Below are 21,022 nucleotides of genomic sequence, written 5' to 3'. Positions count from 1 at the left end.
AGCTTGTCTTGTACTGAGAGCCCTGGTGATAGACAAAGCGAAAAGGCAGACCGTGTGGGAACCAGAGAGCAACGCGATACGTGGGATACAGAGCCTGTCTACCGACGAGAAGCCATCGGGCTGCCTGGAGGAGGAGAATGCCAGCTGGAGAGAGGAAAGCAGAAGCACAGGCCCTGAGGCAGGAGCAGGCTTGGAGTGTTCCAACAGGAAGAAGACCCCCAGGGCTGGGACGTGTGTGTATTGTCCTGAAATAGGTGAGGAAATAGTAACGGGCTGCCTTTTGGCCTGAACTGCAAGAGGAGTATCGGGAGCCCGCTCCACAGTGGTAGCGAAAGCTGACTGTGTGGGTGTGACAATGTGTCGTCAAGAACGTCTTTTCCTGCCAGGGGGCAGCCCTGGTTTTGGAGAGGAGGGATCCCCTTGTGCCATTTTCAAAACGAAGATGGAGCCCCATCTAATTAGTGTCCTTGGTGTGAAAACATGAGCTGCCTCATGCACCCTCATCCATGTGGAGTGGAGTGAAAATAATTGTATTTGAGGGTCTAATGCCCCACCCTTCACAGGAAGATGGGCCCGATTGTGAAGCTACCCATAACTTCTCCTGTGAGTTACTGTTCAGAGGCCGAGTGTGATAAGTGGTCACAAAGAGATGGCTTAAGAGGGGAGGGAAGATGGGGGCAAACCTGGAAGAGAGGGTATGAGAGAGAGCGATTGGGAAAATGTGAATGGGTGATCTGAAAGCCTTTTCCAGCATTTTTCCTCAAAAGCATACTTCCAACACACACCAGTTTTACTCAGTATAATTTGGGATTTCTGTGTCATTCTCAGATACAATGATCTTTAAAAGCATGTGTGTTGCTGCTTTTCTTTATTGAGATGGTGATGCTTTTGAATCTTGAGAAGACAGTACTTACTGGACTTGGTCTAAACCAAGCAGAGCACTAACTTACACGCATTATCTCTTTGCTCACCTCATCACCGAGATTCTGCCCGTCCTGGGTACCCGGCTGGGATCAGGGGCTGATCTCATGCCTGTGGGAAAAGGGAAGTTGAAAAGGTCCCCATAGGCTTCGAGTTTCTGTGACCATGGCCCTGCCAGCACTGTAGTCTTACACGCACAGTCAACCATTTAGAATGGAATAACATGCTCATTTGGCTCTTTCCTACTTGACTTTGGATTTGAGGTCAGGGAAGGTCAGCAGCATTTGGCTGCTGTCTACTTCTCTCCATAAGCACCCACAGCTCTTTATTTATTCCTTATGCAGCCATCCTAATCCACCCTTTATTTCCTCCCGGTGATCTGGACATCTTTGGACATGGCAGAGCATGATAATGTCTCTAGAGAAAAAAGGGAAAACTTCCTCTGGCCCAGCTCGTGTTTGGTCCTGTGTGGGCCTCTTCGATGTTGCCAGGGACTGTGTCTGGGCTCACCCACTCGACTGCATGGCTTGCTGGGCCTGACAGAAAACAGTTCATGGTGGACCGTTAACCGTTAAAGTCATAGAAACAGGCAGCACAGTTATTTCGGGGCTTCGGGGGGTCGGATTCGTACCTGAAATCTCAGAGAGTGAGGTGCTCCCCTCCTGGTCACAAGGAAAAGTTGCAGAGAGAGCACGCTTAGTTGTGTCCCTGGATTTAACTTCCACCCCCCAGCCTCACAGAAGGTGGCGCTAATGCAGTATTAAGGATTGAAAGGCAAAAGGGGCCTGGCTGGTGCGGCTCAGTGAATTGAGTTCCAGCCTGCCAACCAAAGGGTCGCCAGTTCCATTCCCTGTCAGGGCACACGCCTGGGGTGCAGGCTGGATCCCTAGTAGGGGCCGCGTGAGAGGCAACCACACACTGATGTTTCTTTCCCTCTCTGTCTCCTTCCCTTCCCTGCTCTCTAAAAATAAATAAATAAATAAATAAATAATCTTTAAATAAAAAGAAAGGCAAAAGGAAGGAAATGAGAAAAGAAACCCGGACTCTAGGACAGATAATCAGTAAGAAATAAACATACAAACTGGGTAATCAGTAGGAGCCGTGTGAGTGTCGGGAGGCAGACACACGCCTAGCGGGCGTGTGTGTGTGTGTGCACCCACACGTGTGCACTGGTGGGAGACGAACAAAGGAAGGTGGATGGATTGTGGAGCATTTGGCATCCCTGGATTTGAATGGCTTTTCCGTAAAACTCTGTCTTGCTGTGCCAGTTTGTGGGTGTGTGCTGGAGTTCTTGAATCAGAGGTTTCCAGGGTCCCTCTCCCCTTCTCGGGGTCCTCAGGAGGGCGGCTCCTGTGTCCAGGAAGGTGCTTGTCACCCTGGCTCTTATGAAAGCTACATCTTTCTCCTTTGGCAGCTCTCGGGGACACGAAAAATGCTCCACTTTGCCTGGATGTAATTGAACTTTAGGCTGAAGTTTTACCCTGCAGCTTTGTGGGCAAATTCAATAATGATGGATTAAGTGGAATATTTACAGCGTTAATGTGAACAGGACTTAAAATATTGGATACAGTTCACTTAATTACGTTCCCCTGGACTCCCCCCATCTTCAAAATGTTATCTCAGCATCCATTCTAATTGCACCAGCATTTCCTTCCATCTTTTTGCAGTGATTTGCTGTTTCTCCCTTACTGTGTTTGAAATATATTTACCTGCCTAGGATGTTTTGATTGTGAGGTTCATCTTTTCTCCCAGTTTATTAACTCTGCAGCTGTTGTAACGTTCTTTAGCTTGATTTGGGGTACAGAGTGAGTAGGTCATGTTTTTAGGGGAAAGAACTGGCAATCACTGGGTCCCAAACTCTACAGCTTTTGTCCTGCTTCCTTCATCCACATTTGACTGGCTGGGAGACTGTGGCTGTCCTTTTTTTCCTGGGGTGGTGGAGAGAACAGGGCCCTTGTGAGGTGCGGGCAATACAGTCAGCACCTCAGATGGCCACCATGTCCCCCCACTCCCCAACCCCTCACCAGCACTACTGCTCATTTGTCCATGACTTTCTTTCTACTCAAGAGTTGTCCCTGGCGGATTCTTTGGAAGCAAGATTTTGAAGGTTAAAATAGGAGACAGACATCTAAATTTTCCCTCTGGACTGGTAGCATGTGGCTCCTACATCAGCCCCGTCACCTATAGCATGGGAGTGATTTATAAGACCTAGAATTATCAGGCAGTGACTCTCCCCTTTTTACTGGTGTCTGAGCTTTGCTCAACATCCCCATGACAGCCTTGCAAATAGATACCCAGCTTTTTGTCCTCTGAGCATCCAGCCTTTCTGAGGTGCAAGCTTCCCCCCGATTTAGGCACAACATCGTGAGAAGGGGCTGCTTGGGTCTGGGGAGCACAGGGAGCAGAGAGAGGTTCCTGCGTCCAGCGGGGAATGCAGAGGGGACCCTGGCCTTCTCTCTTTGCTTTGCAGCAAAACCTGTCCACACTCCCCTGTGCTGCTTTCCTCTGGCAAACACTTATGTGCTTATTTCTAGCCTGCTGTTCTCTTGTTCCAATGTCAGCCATCCAGACTTTATTGTCACTGTGGTTTTGTCTTGATTGAGGAAGGAGCTTGTGGATGACAGGGAGGCAACCTACCTTGGACTGGCTGGGGGAAGAAGACAGAGTGTATGTGAAGGACACAGACTCCAAGGATGCTGAGATCAGTGGGGCCACATGGGGCACTGGAATTAGGAGTGTGATGCTGACGGCACGTGTCTCTTCATTCTTCTCTGCCTCCACCATGAAGGCATCTCTGTTTTGCTTTCCATCTGCTTTCTTGATCTGCAGACATGCTTTCTCAGCTATGTGAGAGCCAGGTAGGGGGACCTCTCAGCTCCCATGTTGCTGCATCCTTGGTTCAAGAGAACAGTTGAGTCTGAGAAGCTGGCAGAGTTGGTGAGTGGTACCCGCCTGGTCCAGCTGACCACCTGTGGGGAGAAGAGGAGAGCTCTCCTGTATCCCAGGCTCTTTGCATCAGGGAGGCACCCCCCAGAGGTACCAGTGGGGTATGAGCAGAGAGGTGGAACACACCCCAGAAGATGTAGAAATCTAGGGGTATAAGTCTTGGCTTCCAGCTCCCTGCAGCTCCCGGACTCCATCAGCTAGACAAGATCAGCTGCCAAACCCAGTATTTGGATAGGAGCAAAAACATCATCACGGGCATCACTCTTTCCTGTCCACCTGCAGGCTTCCAGTGATATGCCTCATCGCTGCAGCCTGGGAAGGGGATTACCAGAGACTTTTGGAGATAATTAGGTGAAGTATATCATAGACTCATTAGCAGGCTAACATTTATTAATTAAAAGGTAAGTGAGACTGCAGAATCATGCTTCAGGCCAACCAGTAGCAACATTATCTTCGGAGCCACTTAGCAGTCAGCCAAAAATCTATATGAGTGTGGCCAAAGGAGGGAGGAAGGAGGGATCCCTCTGTATCTGGAGAGCATCTGGGGCTGTGTGGGACCAGCTTCTTTGCTGCTCCATTTGCTTTGGCATTGAACCAAGATTAGAAATGAATGAGTGGTCCACCAGGATGCTCTGCAAATGAATGACTTGCCTCCGGGCACAGTATCATCAGAGGTAAAGACAGGAATAATCTACTGCCTACTGCTGCCTGACCCCCCAGCAATTATCTTGAGACCCTTGCAGGTGGATAAACAGAATCTGGTTAGAAATACCTCTAAACGCAGGATGTTCAGAGGAATGATGCTCTGGTCATTAGGGAGATGGGGAAGGCATTTCAAAGCATCTGCCAGGATTGACACCGCAGCCAGGGAGAGTTCCCCATGCGCGCACCTGTCTTCCGGATCTGGATTGCTCAGTGTGGTCTGTGGACCTCCCAACATTAAAATTGCCCTGAGCACTGATTGAAAATGTGGTTTCTTCTCTACTTTAAAACCATTTGAATAAATGAAGTAGGCTTTTAAAATGCTGCTGTAAAAAAGTCTGCAGGTTCTATTAAGCAAAAAATACAAAACGGGAAACAATGTCATTGCTTTGGGAAACAAACAGCCTGTTGCAACAGACACATGTGCTGGTGTTAATGGAATATTTTTTTCTGGAAGCATCCCTGTGAATCTGTGCTCAGTGGTTGCCTTGGGAAGAGACAGTTGGGGCTAGAGAGGGGCTCTGAGTTTTCATTTCAACCCCTTCCGTTTGCATTTCTGACCGTGCATCTGTGTTACTTTCATGCTTTTCCATGTCAGCTGAGATGATCTGGGCAGTGGGGTGACATAGCAGTTTCTTTTTTCCCTCTGTGCTCTTTTTGTATTAAGACAATCTGTTTTTAGAAATGCAATATAAAAAATGCAGTGCCACGGTCTCATGGTACCAGATTCTCTGGGGAAGGAGCACAGAGTTCTGTATTTAACATGGACACTGACATTTGAGAATGTGGGGGATCAAAGCATGCCACCCCAAAATAATGCCACTTCAGCATATTGATGATTTATTTGCAGCTGAAGACTGTTAGCAATGGCAGGTTCAGGAAGGGCTCTCTGACCTCTTTTCTGCTTAAAAACAGGATATTAAGTTTCCCATGAAAATGTTACCCTCCTTGTACCAGGAAGGGCAGAGGACCCTTCAACACTTGAGATTCCTATCAGCACAGAGAAGGCACCGAGAGGAATCTGTGTAACAACCTTATAAAACAGATCTTATAAAACAACCCTTATTTTCCACTACTTCCCTTGTATATTTATTTACCTTTCCACACTTTGTCTTCCCTAAAAGCCTAAATCCCTTTCCTATGTTTCGTCACTTCTCTACAAATGTGTTGTTCTTTGTTAAGGTGCTACATAAGCCCTGAGTTCTAACCACCCCTTTGAGTTACTCACCACTAGCTTCTCCCATGTGTATGCGTGTGGCATGTATCAGTCACTTCTATTTTTCTCTTGTTAATCTAGCTCTTGTCAGTTTCATTTCCAGGGCTTCAGCTGCAGAACCTAGAAGGGCAGTGGGCAAGGCTTCTTTCCTCCTCTATAAGAGCCTGGCTGACTCCTAATCCCAGCTGCTCCCAAATGGATGTCCTGACAGGTGCCGGGGCCCCCTCAGTCAGCAGACGCTGTCCGGTGCTTTCCTGTCTCTTCCAGGGCCCCCACTCAGGGATCAACAGCACCAGGGCTCAAACTGGTGTGCCCACTTCAAATGCACATTCCTGAGCCTCTGCCCAGAGGAATCTCTGACTTCCTCTTCAGGATGATCAGCTGGAGAAAGCTCTCTTTGAAAGAGCTCCTGTGATTGGCCAGGTCCATCTGGCTGGTCTCCCTAGTTAAGGTCGGTTGTGCCTAATCCCAGGAGTGAAAACCCGTGTCATCACACTCTGAGGGCTTGTGCAAGAGCACCAGGGAGGGGAGTATCCTGGGTGCTGTCTTTAGAATTCTGCCTCTCACTTGAATGCGGAAAAGAACAGATCTGTTTCACCATGAATATGGTATTTACCATAGGTTTTTAAAAATGTTAATTGTTGTTCAAGTACAGTTTTCTGTCTTTTACTCCCATCCCAGTCCACCCACCCAACCTCCCTCCTTACCATAGATTTTTGATAGATACGTTTTGATAGATACTAAAGGTAGTTTATTTTAATCCTCAGTCGTTTGTAACTGTGCTCTCAAGTGAGTATGGCCTAAAATAGTCACTTACGTTTTATTTCTCTGGTTTAAATGTTAAGGTTATAGCAGCCTCATCCAGAGTTGGAGAGTTCTCCTTTATCTGTGTCTCTTCCTCCTCTTCCTTCCATTAATTCTCTGGAATAGTTAACACAGGATTGGGATTATTTGTTCCTTGGTAATTTGACAGTTGGAGGAGGAAAAAAACTTAACTTTTTTATGTTCTGTGCCTGGAGACTGAATTAAGCTGAAGAAAGATTAATAGGAGAAAAGCACACACATTTGAACTTTACATGCATAAGGGTGCCGCACAAGAGACATGAAAACCCAGAGAAGGTCCAGAGCTTATATTACCATTGTAGTAGAATGAAATAAATTGTGAAGACATGACTAGACAAAGAAAAAAAGATTTGGCCTTCTAGGGACCATAAATTGTGCGAAGAAAATATGCAGGAGAAACTAATGGTAGGGAGGGGTTATTTAGTAAGGCTTGTTATGCAGTCCCGGGTCATGGCTGGATTCTCCTCTTCCTGGTGGAGGGAGGAGAGGCACCTTCACAAAGGAAAACGTGTGCCCCGCTGTCAGGCAGAAAGGGAGCGGCAGAGAGTTCCTCCGTTTCTGCTGTTCCTCGGGCGCCTTAAGCCCAAAGTAATCCGTACGCCAAACGGTGTATTTGGGGTGGCATACTCGGATCCTCCTTGGTGGACTTCACCAGTAAGATAATCTTGCACATGTGTGTATACGTGTGTACATGTGCGGTTTGTTCAACCCACCAGAGGCCACTCACTTTGAATGTGTGCTGTGGATGTTGGGATGGCCTTGTCCAAGGGTAATACTACTGCTCCATGGTTTATATTGCTCTGTCTGTTCACTGTGCATTCTCTTCCCTTTCCTTATGCTTTATTGGCTTTTCTATATCTTCCTCTGTTTCCTTACCTTTTATTAGTTTTGGGAGTTTTAAACTCAATTTGTGGCTACATTTACTTTTTTTTTTTAAGATTTTATTTATTTTTAGAGAGGGGGAAGAGAGGGAGAAAAAGAGGGAGAGAAACATCAAAGTGTGGTTGCCTCTCATGTGGCCTGCACTGGAGACCTGGCCTGCAACCTAGGCATGTGCCCTGACTGGGAATTGAACCAGCAACCCTTTGGTTTACAGCCCATGCTCAATCCACTGAGCTATACCAGGCAGGGCCCTTAGCTTTTTTAAGGTTGCTTTAATGATGTTCAAAGTTAATCTGTATCTCCTACCTCCTCCCAGCAATCTTTCAGGACCTTCGAATGCTTTAGCTTAGTTCACTCCCATCAGCTTTCATGTTATCATTTTCCTAATATTTCAGTTCTACCTCTATTCGATACCTCCAAATTAGTCAGCAGTATAGTTACTGTTTTTTAATGGACTTTATTTTTAGCACAGTTTTAGGTTCATAGCAAAATTGAATTGAAGGTGTAGAGATTCCCTATATACCCCCTGTCCCCAATCATTCATAGCCTTCCCCATTATCAGCAGCCCCCAATGGAGTGGTACATTTGTTACAGCTGATACATCATTATCACCCAAAGTGCATAGTTTACATTAGGGGCCACTCCTGGTGTTGTATATTGTCTGGGTGTAGACAAATGTACAGTGACCTGTGTCCGCCATTACAGTATCACACAGAATATTTTCACTGCTCTGAAAATCCTCTGTGCTTCACCTCTTCCTTCCTTCCTTCCTTGCCCTACCATCTGGAAATCACTGATTTTTTTGCCGTTTTTCATAGTTTTACCTTTTCCAGAATGTCACTTGTTTAAAATCACACAATATATAGCCTTTTCAGATTGCTCTTTCTCACTTAGTAATATGCATTTAAGGCTCCTCCATTTCTTTTCATAGCCAAATAGCTCATTTCTTTTTTAGTTCTAAAAAATATTCCATTGTCTGGATGGACCACAGCTCATTTTGTCCATTCACTTACTGCAGGACATCGCGGTTGCTTCCAGGGTTTGGCCATTGTGACTAAAGCTGCCGTTAACATCCGCACAAGGTTTTATGTGGGCATCATTTCGGGTTGGCATTTTCCTTATGCACGCAGAAAGTACAGACTCAGAACTCTGACCTGTTCAAGGTGAAAGCCCATGGTTTTTATTCTTCAAACAGTTTTTTTTTTCCTCCAGAGACTAGGCAGGAACATATGATTATCCTTTTTGTCTCTTTGAAATGCTAGATGGCTTTCTTTTTTCTTTCTAGTCTACCCTTCCCCACAGGGACACTGGATTTCACTCCATGAATCATACATTTATAGAATGTCATGTCCCTGCCGTGGTGGCCCAAGGCCTCACCTTTGCCCCAGGGGACCCATGTTTCTCCTCAGGCAGCTCCTGAACTGGTGTTTAGGCTCTGACTTACTGCCTTTTTATCAATACTAGTCCCCTGTCTTTGCTGCAAGCTCAGCTCTGCATTTTGAATCCTTTTGTGTTTATTTTCTCCATCCTTTCTCAGTGTTCATGGAGGGAGATTTGGGTTTTATCTTAATCTTTAATCTTGCTGGAGACAGACATATTTCCAGTAGAAATTTAAATTTGCAGTAACATTTGTGCTTACGTCTTTTCTTCAGTCATGTGCCTGGCCCTGGTGTCCCGGGTCCTTCCTGGCAACATTCTTCAGTGTCACTTCCTGGGGATTCACCTTTTCAAATTCCTTCCTGGAATTTGAATCTTTTTCCAGACTCATGTCTTGACATTTCCATCAATTTGACAATAAAATGAAAATGCAAACAAATGTTCGTGATCACCAAGACTGATTTAAGAGGCGGGATAGGACTTCGGCTAAGCTGTTAGGCAGAAAGCGGGTTTTTGAGTGGGGGCTAATTTTGTAAGTGGCGAGTTCAGTCGTGAACATTTTGGGGTTGTGAGCATGTTTGCTTTCCCATACTGCCCTGCGCCTCGGAGGAGGCCTGGCTTGAGAATGAGGACCTAGCAAGTGTTTTCTGTGTGCATCAGAGAAACTCAGAACCGTGTGCCAGGGAACTGCCCGCTGCAGGAGTAGGGGTCTCCTGTTAACTCCTATTGCAGCCCACAGCTTGTTGGTGAGCAGCAGCAGGCCATTTGAGGACCGGCTTTCGCTGAGCCCAGCCCTGTAAAGGACACATCTGTGGGAAAAGCCCGAGTCTGTGAGTCCACATTTCTCTAGGGTGGGTCTCGATCTATTTACCCCAGGATTTTTTGGGGTGCTAGAAAAGAAACATACATATGCTTGTGCTCTGTCTCTGATTTGCCAGAGTCAACTCTCTTGGGAAGGGGCCAGGGCATCTGTCTTTTACCGTTTTCCAGGCGATTCTCAGTCATATTACCAAGTGAGAATATTTGTCTTGGATGGCCACAGGGAGGTGGTGATGGTGAAGCCAGTGTATTCCTATTTCAGGGGCAAGCAGCATTTCCTTGAGTTGAATAGGCTACAAACAGAAAGAACAGGAGGCCTTAATTGCTCTGTGCTTGGGTCTGGGGAGGTGAGGATCAGGGGAGGGATATTTGGCTCAGTGGTTTGTCAAAAGCCTCATCTTTGCAGGTGGTTTTTTTGGGGGGGGCGGGGAGAAGTCTTTAAAAGCCACTTGGAGACTTGAAAAGAAAGGGGAGAAAGAAGACAGGAGAAAATCTAATGGAGCATTAACTTCCTTGGGGTTTGTGTTAAAACGTTGCCTGGGTTTCAATTAAGCAGAGCACCTTCTTCCCCATCCCTAGTTGATCGTGGGTTGCTATGGCAGCGGTAACATTGCTATTTGTAGCCCACCCCACTACCTGCCTCTGGCACAGACAGTCCTACAAGCTCCACTGAGCCCAGACCTGGCTTCTCTGCAGACTGGGGGCTACAATAGCATAATGTGGGACAGATTTTTGTGGGAGAGGTGCTACTTCAGTGGTTTATGGAGGGTAAATGCTGCATTCTAATGACTTCAAGAAATGTGCCAGGCAGCTCTTCTGGGTCGATCATTCTGTTCCTGCTCACCTGTTCGGCCTGGATTCGGTAGTCATGTGAGGGAAGGTGTCTCAGGTTATCCCACAGGCAGAGTACCTCCTTGCCACCTCCCCTTGGCTCTCACGCACCCAGTGTCTCTCCATGGTTTCTCTTGTGTCTGTGGGTCCTCCCCAAACAGTTTCCGTGGGCTTTCTACACAGACACTCATTCCCATGCTCCTGGTGTGGTAAATGGAGGGGATTGTGGAGTCTGTCCTCCTAAGACAGGTTATAAGAAGGAAGAACACATTCTAGGCAGAAGGCGACGTATTCCATTTGGTGCAAGATGAGCAAAATGCTGGTAAGACCCCCATGTGAAGAATCTCAGTAAACAATCAGCAAGTGGTCTGGATGAGACAGACAACCTCAGGAGTCCATTCTGAATGGGTTTTTATTGTGTTTTTCTGGATCCTTCTCTCTCCTCTACTTACGTTACCCAGAGTGCCTGTCACATGTGCAGACTTCCGGGCCTTGCCCAGGTCTACCATGAGTTCCAAGAATCTGCACTTTAAAATATTTTTGACGTGATTTTTATAAAAGTTATTTAGGTGATATTTCTTTATGTTTATTATGGTAAGAATAATTAACATGAGGCCTACCTTCTTAACAGGTGTGTAAGAGGTTGTGTACGATGTTATACAGCCGACTTCTAAATCTCACTCATCTTGCTGAACTGAAATTTTATGCTCATTGATGAGTGACTTCTATTTAAAAAATACAGAACGCGTCACCGAGTTGGGTGTTATCCTTGCACAGGGGCCATGCGGATCTCTGTATCTTTCCAGTTTTAGTGTATATGCAGCTTAAATGAGCCCAAGAACCTGTGCTTTGCTCAGGCTCCCCAAGTGGGTTTTTTCTTTCTTTCTTTCATTCATTCATTCATTCATTCATTCATGCATTCATTCATTCATTCATTCTTGCATGTGCATGTTTGGGAACTGCTGTGAAACTCTAACCGTGGCCTGGGCTCAGTTGGGTCTCCTGCCGTCTGCTGCTCACAGGTCACCGCCACTTACTCTCGTGGCCTCAGCTTCTATCCTCTCTCTTTGTAATAAGTGCTCCAGTATGGGGGAGGGTAACTGCGCCCCATCTGCCAGCCCTGTGGCCTTGCTCCTTTTCTGCATTAATGATCATCAACAATCTAAGTATCACTCAGAGAGTCACACCTTCTGAAGCCTTCATTTTCAGCAAGGCCTGTCTACTTCTCACTGAGGCTGAAGGAATGCGGAGCTCTCAGTTCCAGAGTCCGCCCCCTTCTCAGAAACTGCACTGGAGGGCATTGGTTTTCCCACTAGGAACCATGCCATTCTTTCTGTGTCCCTGGACGTCGCTGTCTTAGTAGGAACAGTAGGAGAAAGTGTGCAGCCTGCCTGGCAGACGCTTCAGCTCTGCCCCATTAAGTCTTCTCATTGCACCCGGCAGGGTCTCCTCTGCCTCCTGGCTGATCTTACTGATCAGCCCCACCCCATTTAATTTCCCATGTCTTTTACTCCTGCTCTCTCAGAAGCAGTTCTTTGCTCTGCTCCGTTAGCTCCAGGCCGCCTCGGGCCGTACAGATACTTTTGCCTGTCAGTCTCCCTTCTGACCCGATGCTTCCAACTCAGAGCAGGAGGCTCAAGAATGCAGTCCCTGAGCCCAGGGGTCCACACGGAGCTCTCCACAAGGCGTGTGGCCATCTCCGCACCATGTCCCACTCCATCTGTTGCACAGAAGACAACCCCCCTCTGAAGACATGGTTTGTGCCCCCAAATCTTAACTGAGAATGGTAGAGAAAGAGATATGTTCCCTTGCTGGGAGCTGCATTCTGATGGGTGGATGGGTTTCCAGAAACCAGTTTCCCTCCTGGCCATTTCCCATCTTACCTGTGTTCATGGTCAAACCTAGGGAGTGGGATTGGTGCTTAGTCTTCCTAGCAGTTACCTGTCAAGCCATTAAGTTTCAGTTTCCAAAGTGACTTTCTAAAAACTATATATACGTATGCAGTTTTTAAAAATATCAAACCTGAAAATGGAAATATAGTAACTCAATGAAATGGCACCAGATATATAATACACAGTGTACAGATCGCTTACTATCTGTGTATATGTATGTGTGCACATCCACCATCTCTGTACCTCTCTATCTGTGTATCTGCCATAGTTTTCTCTGATCAATCAGCATACTTCAGGGGTGGTAGTGAGCTACTTTATCACCATCTCCCTGGTTGTACCATTTTTTTAGGAAGTACAAACTAGTATTAATTTAACCAAAGCAAGCTACATTAGATGAGTAAATCTACTATTTAAAGAAAAATGAAAGAAAAGGAAAGGGAGGAAAAAAAGAAAGTTACTTTGTGTTCCTAAGCAAACTAGATGATCTTAAAGGGCAGTAGCCCTCCCCTTTGTTGACAGGAAGTCTCTGTTATCTCTAGCAGCAGGTGATCCTTTTTGAAAATCAAAAATGCCAACATGATTGTGGACTCTTAAGAAGCATCAGGACAGGGAGAATTGGGACTTGATGGTACTTGAAAATTCTGCACCAGAGCCCATCATGATCTAATTTTCTCCTCTGCCAAGGACCTCCTGCCCCTGGGGTTGAATTGAAGAATGGGTTGGGTGCACTGACATGCTGTGTACCTTCCTTCTCTGTTTGTTAGTGTAACGCAGGTTCATTGTCGGGACTGCCGACGCAGGGCTCAGCAGTCCTGGTTTGTGTAGGGCTCAGTGCATGCTGGCCAGGGAGGCCCCACACCCGCTCTCATTGACTCCCCACAAGAGCCCTAGAGGGTGGGCAGTATGATCAGCCCCATTTGGCAAATGTGGAAACCGAGGCACAGGGGTATCGAGCGGTATCCCCAAATATGCATAATCGGGAAGTGGTCGTACAGGCGCGAAGCAGCTGTTTTAAAGCCTGTGGCCCAGGTTTCTGTTCCCCCAGCACCGCTCTTCCCTGCTGCTTTCCCCGTAGTGACACGGAGAGTCCTCTGCGTCGTTACCTTGGAGAAAAAGGGGGAGAGAGAAGCCCTAAGAGGGAGGGAGAGAGGAAAGTGCCAGAGACCCCGCGGTGGACTTTCCCTCGTCTCCTGGTTTGTGCCTGCTGGAGAGCTGGCCGCCTTCAGCCAGCGTGCCAGCTCCTAGGCTGGGTCTGCCCTGCCCCTGTCATCCACCTACACCCACTGCCCATCCTGTGCTTTGATCGACAGTCCCCAGAAGAGGATTGGGAGACACTGCCAGAGCACCTCATGCCAAATATGTTGATGATAATCTTTATGTGAGCACATATGTGCATATTCTGTCTCCTCCCCATCATACAACACATGTGCACACATGCACACGGCATTTCTGGGGCTTACTGCTGGAGTACCTTGCCTCTGTTACTCCTGGCGAGGAGTGACACAGGTGGCTCTATGTCTGAATCACGTTTCCAGACCTGGCGAACGGAGAGGTAGCAACAGCTGACAAACCAGTGTCAGATGTGCCCAGAACTGCCATCACTGTGCCGCTCTGGTAGTGCCTGCATGTTTTTCTCTCCATGTCTACTTCCTACCTGCAAGTAAAACCTGGACAGAAGTTGGTCATGATAGGAGTTGATATGACTTGGGTGCTTTTCCTTGGAGAACACCCAAGTTGGGAGAAAGGTTTTTATTCATTACTGAGGACTCTGCCTGTTTCTTGAACAGATTAATAGCATGAACACATTGTTGGGGAAACAGCCAATTAAGAAAACAAACTTTTAGAGAAAAACATTTGGCTGCATTTACATAATATGTAAGTTATTTGCATCTCAATGATTTGCTAACAGGTCCTTACCTATAAGCTCATGCTGATTGAAAATGAGCCCAGCTGACCCATTAATGTCCCTTAGGGCCTTGCCATGGCTTTGCCATTCTAGCTTTGTAGTTTGTGCTAACCAGGGGGTTCTCCTCTACCCAAAGGTATGCAGGTGCTTGTGCCCTCTGCAGGTTCTCTGTGACAGACTCTACATCCTCTTGCCCAGAAGGGGGACTGTCTGCTGACCCTCGTGGAATGCCAGCCCATTGCCCCCACCAATGTGGGTGTGTTTCTTCCTGGTTAGTAAGCTCATCTATTGAGATGCCACTCAACCACCTGTTCCATCCCCAAATAGTTTGTTGTCATCCTTCATGTGATTTTCTTGGATCTGAGCAGCGTCTTGGAGCCTTCAGTCTTGGTGGGAAAGAAGGGGCAGGCAGGGAAGGGGGCCTGTACTCACTTGCACACACTGTCTCTTTTGCAGGCTCCTCTGGGCTCCACCTTCCCTGAACCCGCTCTTTTCCAGATAGGCATTTGGACGGAGTTGAAGTGTGGGTGACCAGGGACCAGGACTGGCCAGCTAGAGAAGATTGGCTGCTTTCATGGGCGAAGTGGTTAATCTAGCCAGAACTCATGGCCGGACGACCATTGTAAGGAACTAGGGTTTTGCATGGGCAGTGAGCCTTGGATGAGAAGATGGACCCGAGTCTGGGGCTGAAGGCCAAGTTCAAGTCTGCTTTGCTGTGAGATGTCTATTTTGTTCTGCTGTGAGGGTTGAAGCTTACAGAACTAAGAGTCACCTGAATCAGCTAATTGCTTTGGGATGCCAGGGTTCTTGCAGAGACCAGGGCTAGGCAAGGCTGAAGAGCTGAGACTTTCCCCAGGCAGCATTTAAATTGAGCCCGAGGAAGGAAGGGCTCAGAAACCACTCACCAAGATAACATTTACATCACAGAAATCAGAGAGCAAGAAACACTGGCCCTTTTACATTCGACCAGCATTTGACCAGTTTTTAAGTGGTGATTTATAATTCTGTTCAGCTAGCTTTGATTGTTCTAAACACCAGAGCTCTCTAGAGACCTGGAAGGTAACTGGTTGTGCCTGACCTTGAAATGATTTGGACAATAAACATATCTTTTCTTGTAACAGGAAGAAAAGCTTGCGTATGTGTTCTTAGTTCTCTGTTTAGCTACTGGGAGTTCTGCCCCTCTTGACCTCTGTTAGCTAAAGGAACTCAGGAAAAGAACCACCGATGTGGAGAATTTAGAAAATGTGGACTATATTCATGCTTTATTGCTATTTAACATTGTGTTTCAAGACAGTATGGTCAACAGGAAAAATTTATATGTGTGTGTTCATCTGTACATGCAGTATACATGTAAAAAGGATTGTCAGGATTTTTCAAATGTGGTTACCTCTGATGGTGAATGATTTTCAGTTTTTCTTTGTGCTAATTAATATTACCCCTTTTAAAATAATATATGCACATTTTTATATTGTCGTAAAATAACACATTTTAAGGGAAAATATGCCTTTTAGTTTAGGGCACAGGGCGATGTTCATTACTCTGGGCTAATGAATTTGTTCCTCACTGAGTGGACATTTCTTGTTCTACAAACAGTCAGAATGTGCTGTCCCTTAAGCTCCTGGGGACTTTCTTACTGAGTTCTGTAAACACTGGCACCAGAAATAGCCTCTATTCTACTCACCAGGGATGAGTGATCATTTAGGCTACCTGTGCCCGAGACCGACTCTGGTAGCAGAGAACGTTAGTGCTGGAAGGGGCCAGGAAGTTGACCTAATTCAGCTCATTTACGGTTAGGAGAAGCTGGACTTTGAGAAGTTGGGACTCTCCGAGGGTTGCACACAGAAAACAGATGATGGAGTTGGCCGGAGAAGTCTATGCCACGGATTTCATTCACTTAATCATCTTCCTAAAGGGAGAGGAAAGCCTGGTGACAATTTAATGTAGAATTAAGGCATTGAAGACATGGATGTCATGGGATGTGAATAATGCTTCCCCTTAGTAGCTTTCCCCTGTGCTTTCCCTCTTTTTCTCCTTCCTTCCTCTCCCTGTAGTTGCTTAGCTTTCGAGTCCCTTGACCATGTTTGAGACTCACCTTTCCCCCCACCTTGGGAGTTTTGGTGGAAGGCAGAGCCTGCCTTGTGGGATAGAAGTTGGGTTTCTGGCCTCCATTGCACCTAGAGGTGACGATGGCCTGGCCAGTGGTTCCAGCAGGAGTGGCCCGCATTCGGTGCCAGTGACCTAAGGAGGGGTATTTGGTTTGTAGTATTGGGACAGAGGTGCTTCCCCGAGGGTGATATGGTGGCGTTTTGTTGGTAGAACAGAAGTTCCAGTCTTTCTTTTTGGGTTCCCAGATGGGTTCTGTGGCCTCCCGGGTTGGTCCCATGAGTCCCTAAATACTCTTTCGCTGAATGAGTTGGTCTCTGTTGCCAACCACTGGGGACTGAGCTGGGGAAATTCTCCTACTGACCATGGGCGTGGACTCAGATTCTCCTTTGCACCCATTGCAGTTTCAACTCTTCTACCTTTTTGTTACAGAGACAGGAAGCAACACCTAAAGTTTCAGGCAGGTGCTTATGTTCTCCCTTTTGTTGTTATTGTTCTTTCTGGTGGTTACCCTGCGTTTGAGCATCAGTTGTTTGCATCCATAGAGCAAGAAAATCCATGAGCCAGGAAACGTTTATGGAACATTAGTTTCACTTAAACCTTTCCAGTACCACAGTTTCCTTTCAATTATGCGGCCTTTGACAAAAGAAAAGATTTTGCTTTCCTATTGTAGTTTGCAGAATATAATGCTATGTGTTAATATTGGCAACATGTATTGTAGTAGCTAAGTGACCTAGACCCTCCGTAGACCCTATGTGGACCTAGGGAAGATGCAAGAATGCTCGGTTCGGGGGAATTTATTTTTTTCTCAGTTCTGCTGCTGGTTGCATTTTTATGTGATAGCCCATGTTCTCTCTTTTTTGTAAGGCTCATTTTAATTTGATGTAAGGAAATGATGGTTTCTGTCGAAACAATTCGATTACTTTTCACTTTCTCACCTTAAATTTCTTTGCCTTTCCTACTGCGTGTTTGGAAAAAAGTCATATGTATCCTTAGATACCTAGATGTAACTAAGGGTCAAGTATATCCCTGTGTCTTACCTTGAGATTCCTGATTGGCCAGAAATGTTTGGTCTGATGTAAATTTAGATGCAGAGGCAGTATGTCAACTAACTTGTAGTTGGGTAGTCTAAAATGTTACTTTTAGAACTTTAGCCTATAACACAATTATCCTGGAATGCAGACGGGAGGGGGATGGGATGTCATATGGCTTGACACCCCAAAGCATATGGAATCTGGAGGAATCTAGAGGCTGAAATTCCTGAGTGCCTCTCCCAGAGATTCTAGTTCAGTGGCTCCAGGGTGGGCTCCAGGAGCTGGCGTGTTGGGGGCTGCCACCAGGACACTGCAGTGGTTGGCCTCTGCAGATAGTGGAGATACAGTGGGCTAGGCTATTAATTTTTATTCTCAGAATCAGAGGAGATGCGAGAGCAACATTTCCTCCAACAGGAAAGTGAGCCCAGTGACGCTTAAGTTAATAGTACCAGTTGGACAGAACCCAGAAGCAGGTGCTGTTTTCTCTGATACCTCCTTCCTTCACCGGGGAACTTAACAACTGCGTGGGTTACTGAGGAGTTACCATCTTTCTGGGAGAGGCTGGGTCCTTTGCACAGATCTTAAAAGTATTAGCGTTCTTCAGAAATGCCCTTTTAGAAATGAGTGTGTTGACTCTTTTATTTAAGATTTTATTTATTTATTTTAGACAGAGGGAAAGGGAGGGAGAGAGGGAGAGAAACATCAGTGTGTGGTTGTCTCTCGTGTGCCCCCTACTGGGGCCCCGGCCCACAACCCAGGCCTGTGCCCTGACCAGAATCAAACTTTTGGTTCACAGGCTGATGCTCAGTCCACTGAGCCACGCCAGCCAGGGCTGTGTTGGGCTCTTCTGAAGTAAACGTCATTTTCTGCTGGTGGACCTCCTCTCCCCCTAAAGATATATTGGTCCGTTTCCCACTGTGGTGTTTGCATTGAACACACATGTGCAGAGTGAGCTGAGGAGAGCTATAGAGACAGCTCTGGAGCCCACCTAGGACTTGGTCTTAGGCCAGAATCAATTATTTGGGAGTGAGTTCAGATTGGTCAAATGGTTTTTGTGCCTATAAACTAGAAGAGCTGACCTGGTAGATGGACTTTTTAAATCTTATTGGAAATTTTGGTTCTGTCGATGGAGAATAGAAATTATTACCTGACTTAGATATTTGGAATGAGCACCATGTCAGCGCGTGGTTTGCTTCACAGATGAGAAATCTTCAGGTAATAGTGAAGCCATCTCTTCTTCTGATGTGCATTTAATTTTTACCAATTTTGCAGGTCTACCTGTGTCTGTGTTGTCACTAAGCAACTGCTTATTTAAAAGCAGCAAAGGTAGCGCGTGGATGGCTTTGGGTGCCTGGAGAATATGTATGGCTGAAAAGATGAGGGAATCAGGCAGCATGTGACTCTGATAATCATGTGGCTTGTGGTTATTAGAATGACCAGTGGCGATGTCTAGGATAGTTACAAAGACGGTAAGTAGGTTTATCATCATGCTTCTCAGACTCCAGATGCTCCTCTGCCTAAAGGCCAGTAAGTGAGTGTAATAAATACTTGTGATCTCCCCACGAAGCTTCCTTGGCCTCTGATGGAATCTCTTCCTGCCCTGACTTGTGCGTGACCACGCAGTCCATCCTTGAGAGGCTATGCACGGAGACATGTGTAGGCCCTCTCCCTGCCCAGAACTTGGACCCTAAGGTAGGCATAAGTAGCGCTGCCCGATAAAACACGGGATACCTAGTTACACTCCAATTTCAAATGAACAATGACTACTTTTTAGTATAAGTATAGTCCCTGTAACTCTTGGGACATACTTATACTGAAAGTATTTTATATCTGAAATTCAAATACAACTGAACACCCTGTTTTTTAATTTGCTCAATCTGGAAACTCCAGCGAGGGTCCTGTCCATACTAGATTCTGTTCGATCTGTGTTCTGGTTGCAAAACTGCTGTGTGGTTTGCAAGAATCGCAGGGTTGTGGGATGCAGGGAGAAGTCAGGGAAGCGGGGGAAGCTCTCCTAGGCCCTCTGCTTTTCAAAACAGTGATATTTCAATATGGAGAGAGAAAAGCAGCTTTCAGAACCATACCAGACAGTAGTGTAAATAAAACAGATAATTTTTTTTGTCTATTGTTTTATTGATTTTAGAGAAAGAGGAAGGGGGAGAGAGAGAAAGGAGGAAGTAAGGGAGAGAGAGAGAGAAATGTCAGTGTGAGAAAGAAACATTTATCGGTTGCCTACCACACGTGTCCCGACTGGAGCTCCAATCTACAACCTAGGTGTGCGCCCTGATCGGCAATTGAACCCACAGCCTTTTGGTGCACGGGACAGTGCTCCAACCAACGGAACCACTTGGCCAGGGCAAAACATGTTTTTTTAAAGACACTGTGCTGTCTTGAGGAATCTCAGGAAGGAGTTTAAACACAGAGGCTAAAACTCCAACTCGACCAGGTAGACACAGTGGTCTGACTAGGAATTGGATCTGCGACTCCCAGCTGGGTCTCAGGTCTCCTTAGTCACTGACAGACGTAAGTGGATCACGGCAAAATTACCCATGTCTGTAAGGAGTCAGCTAACCATATTACCAAGACTTAAAAAGGCCTCATTGCGAGAGAGGACCTTTCACAAACAGGGAAAAAAAGATAGGCCCGAAACCATGAAAAACACTCAGCTTCATTTGTAGTCAGAGAAATACAAAGGAGGGGAAATAGCATTTCCCTCGTAAATGAAGACATTTATTTTCAAATTCGAAATATCCAGGCTGACTAAGAAGCGGCCTGATTCTGTTGATGGGAGTATAAATGGCCTGGCCTTTCTAGAAATTACTTAGACAAATGCATCAAGGCCTTTGATCAAGGTTCAGCTTCTGAGAACTTTGTCCAAATTTCTGACTGTTTATATAAGTTAAAGGTTTTACAATGATCTTTATAGGAAAAAAAATTAGAAATGGCCTAAATGCCCAGTGGTCAAGATTAAGTAAATAATGATTTGTATTGTTTGAAGTGTAAGGATTTTTCATTGTTTATGTAAATGCTGATGTTATGTTTAGTGGGAACGAAAAGTCTCCAGTTGTATAATCTTTCTTAGTTTTGTAAACAACCTGACAAAGCATGGAAACAAATATCCCAAACTCTAGTATTTGTTTTAAATGATGTGATTATTATGTGGTTTAAATCTTTATATGTACTTTGAGGTTTTCCAAGGTTGCTTCAATATGCATTTTATATCTTTATAATCAGAAATGAGGTTATTGGCAGGAGTATTTCACTTGGGGCTTGATGGCAAAATGGGATAGCCAGCCAGTCCTCCCTCCCTGGACCACTCACACCCATTAACCCAATTAAGTTGATGAGAGGTAAGTGAAGGTTCTGCTGTTGGTTTCATGCCAGGACTTCACATCTGCAGACTGTATGTTGGCAGTTCAAAGGGCTCCTGGGGGATCTAAGGGCACTTCTGGGTGTGTAGCCTTCAAAGGCTCAGAGAAGCGAAGGAATTTCCCCATGAAAAGGCACCATAAGCATTATTTCCCTCCCCTCTTCCCATTGGCTCTTGTTA

At 46.0% G+C, this 21,022-nt stretch overlaps 1 protein-coding gene and 1 non-coding gene across 5 annotated transcripts in view; one reads left to right on the top strand and one right to left on the bottom strand.

Moving 5' to 3' along the window:
- Window positions 1-21,022, top strand: part of SLC39A11 (solute carrier family 39 member 11) — a 337,009-nt gene that overhangs the window by 214,233 nt on the left and 101,754 nt on the right. The window lies entirely within an intron of this gene.
- LOC119036370 (U6 spliceosomal RNA) lies at window positions 11,270-11,371 on the bottom strand. The gene has a single exon (XR_005079977.1). It is a non-coding gene; the product is annotated as a U6 spliceosomal RNA (small nuclear RNA).

The sequence above is a fragment of the Artibeus jamaicensis genome, unplaced genomic scaffold (assembly GCF_021234435.1).
Source record: "Artibeus jamaicensis isolate MK-2021 breed Jamaican fruit bat unplaced genomic scaffold, CSHL_Jam_final contig_1998, whole genome shotgun sequence".
Lineage (NCBI taxonomy): Eukaryota > Metazoa > Chordata > Mammalia > Chiroptera > Phyllostomidae > Artibeus > Artibeus jamaicensis.
This window is presented reverse-complemented; position numbering and strand designations above follow the sequence as displayed.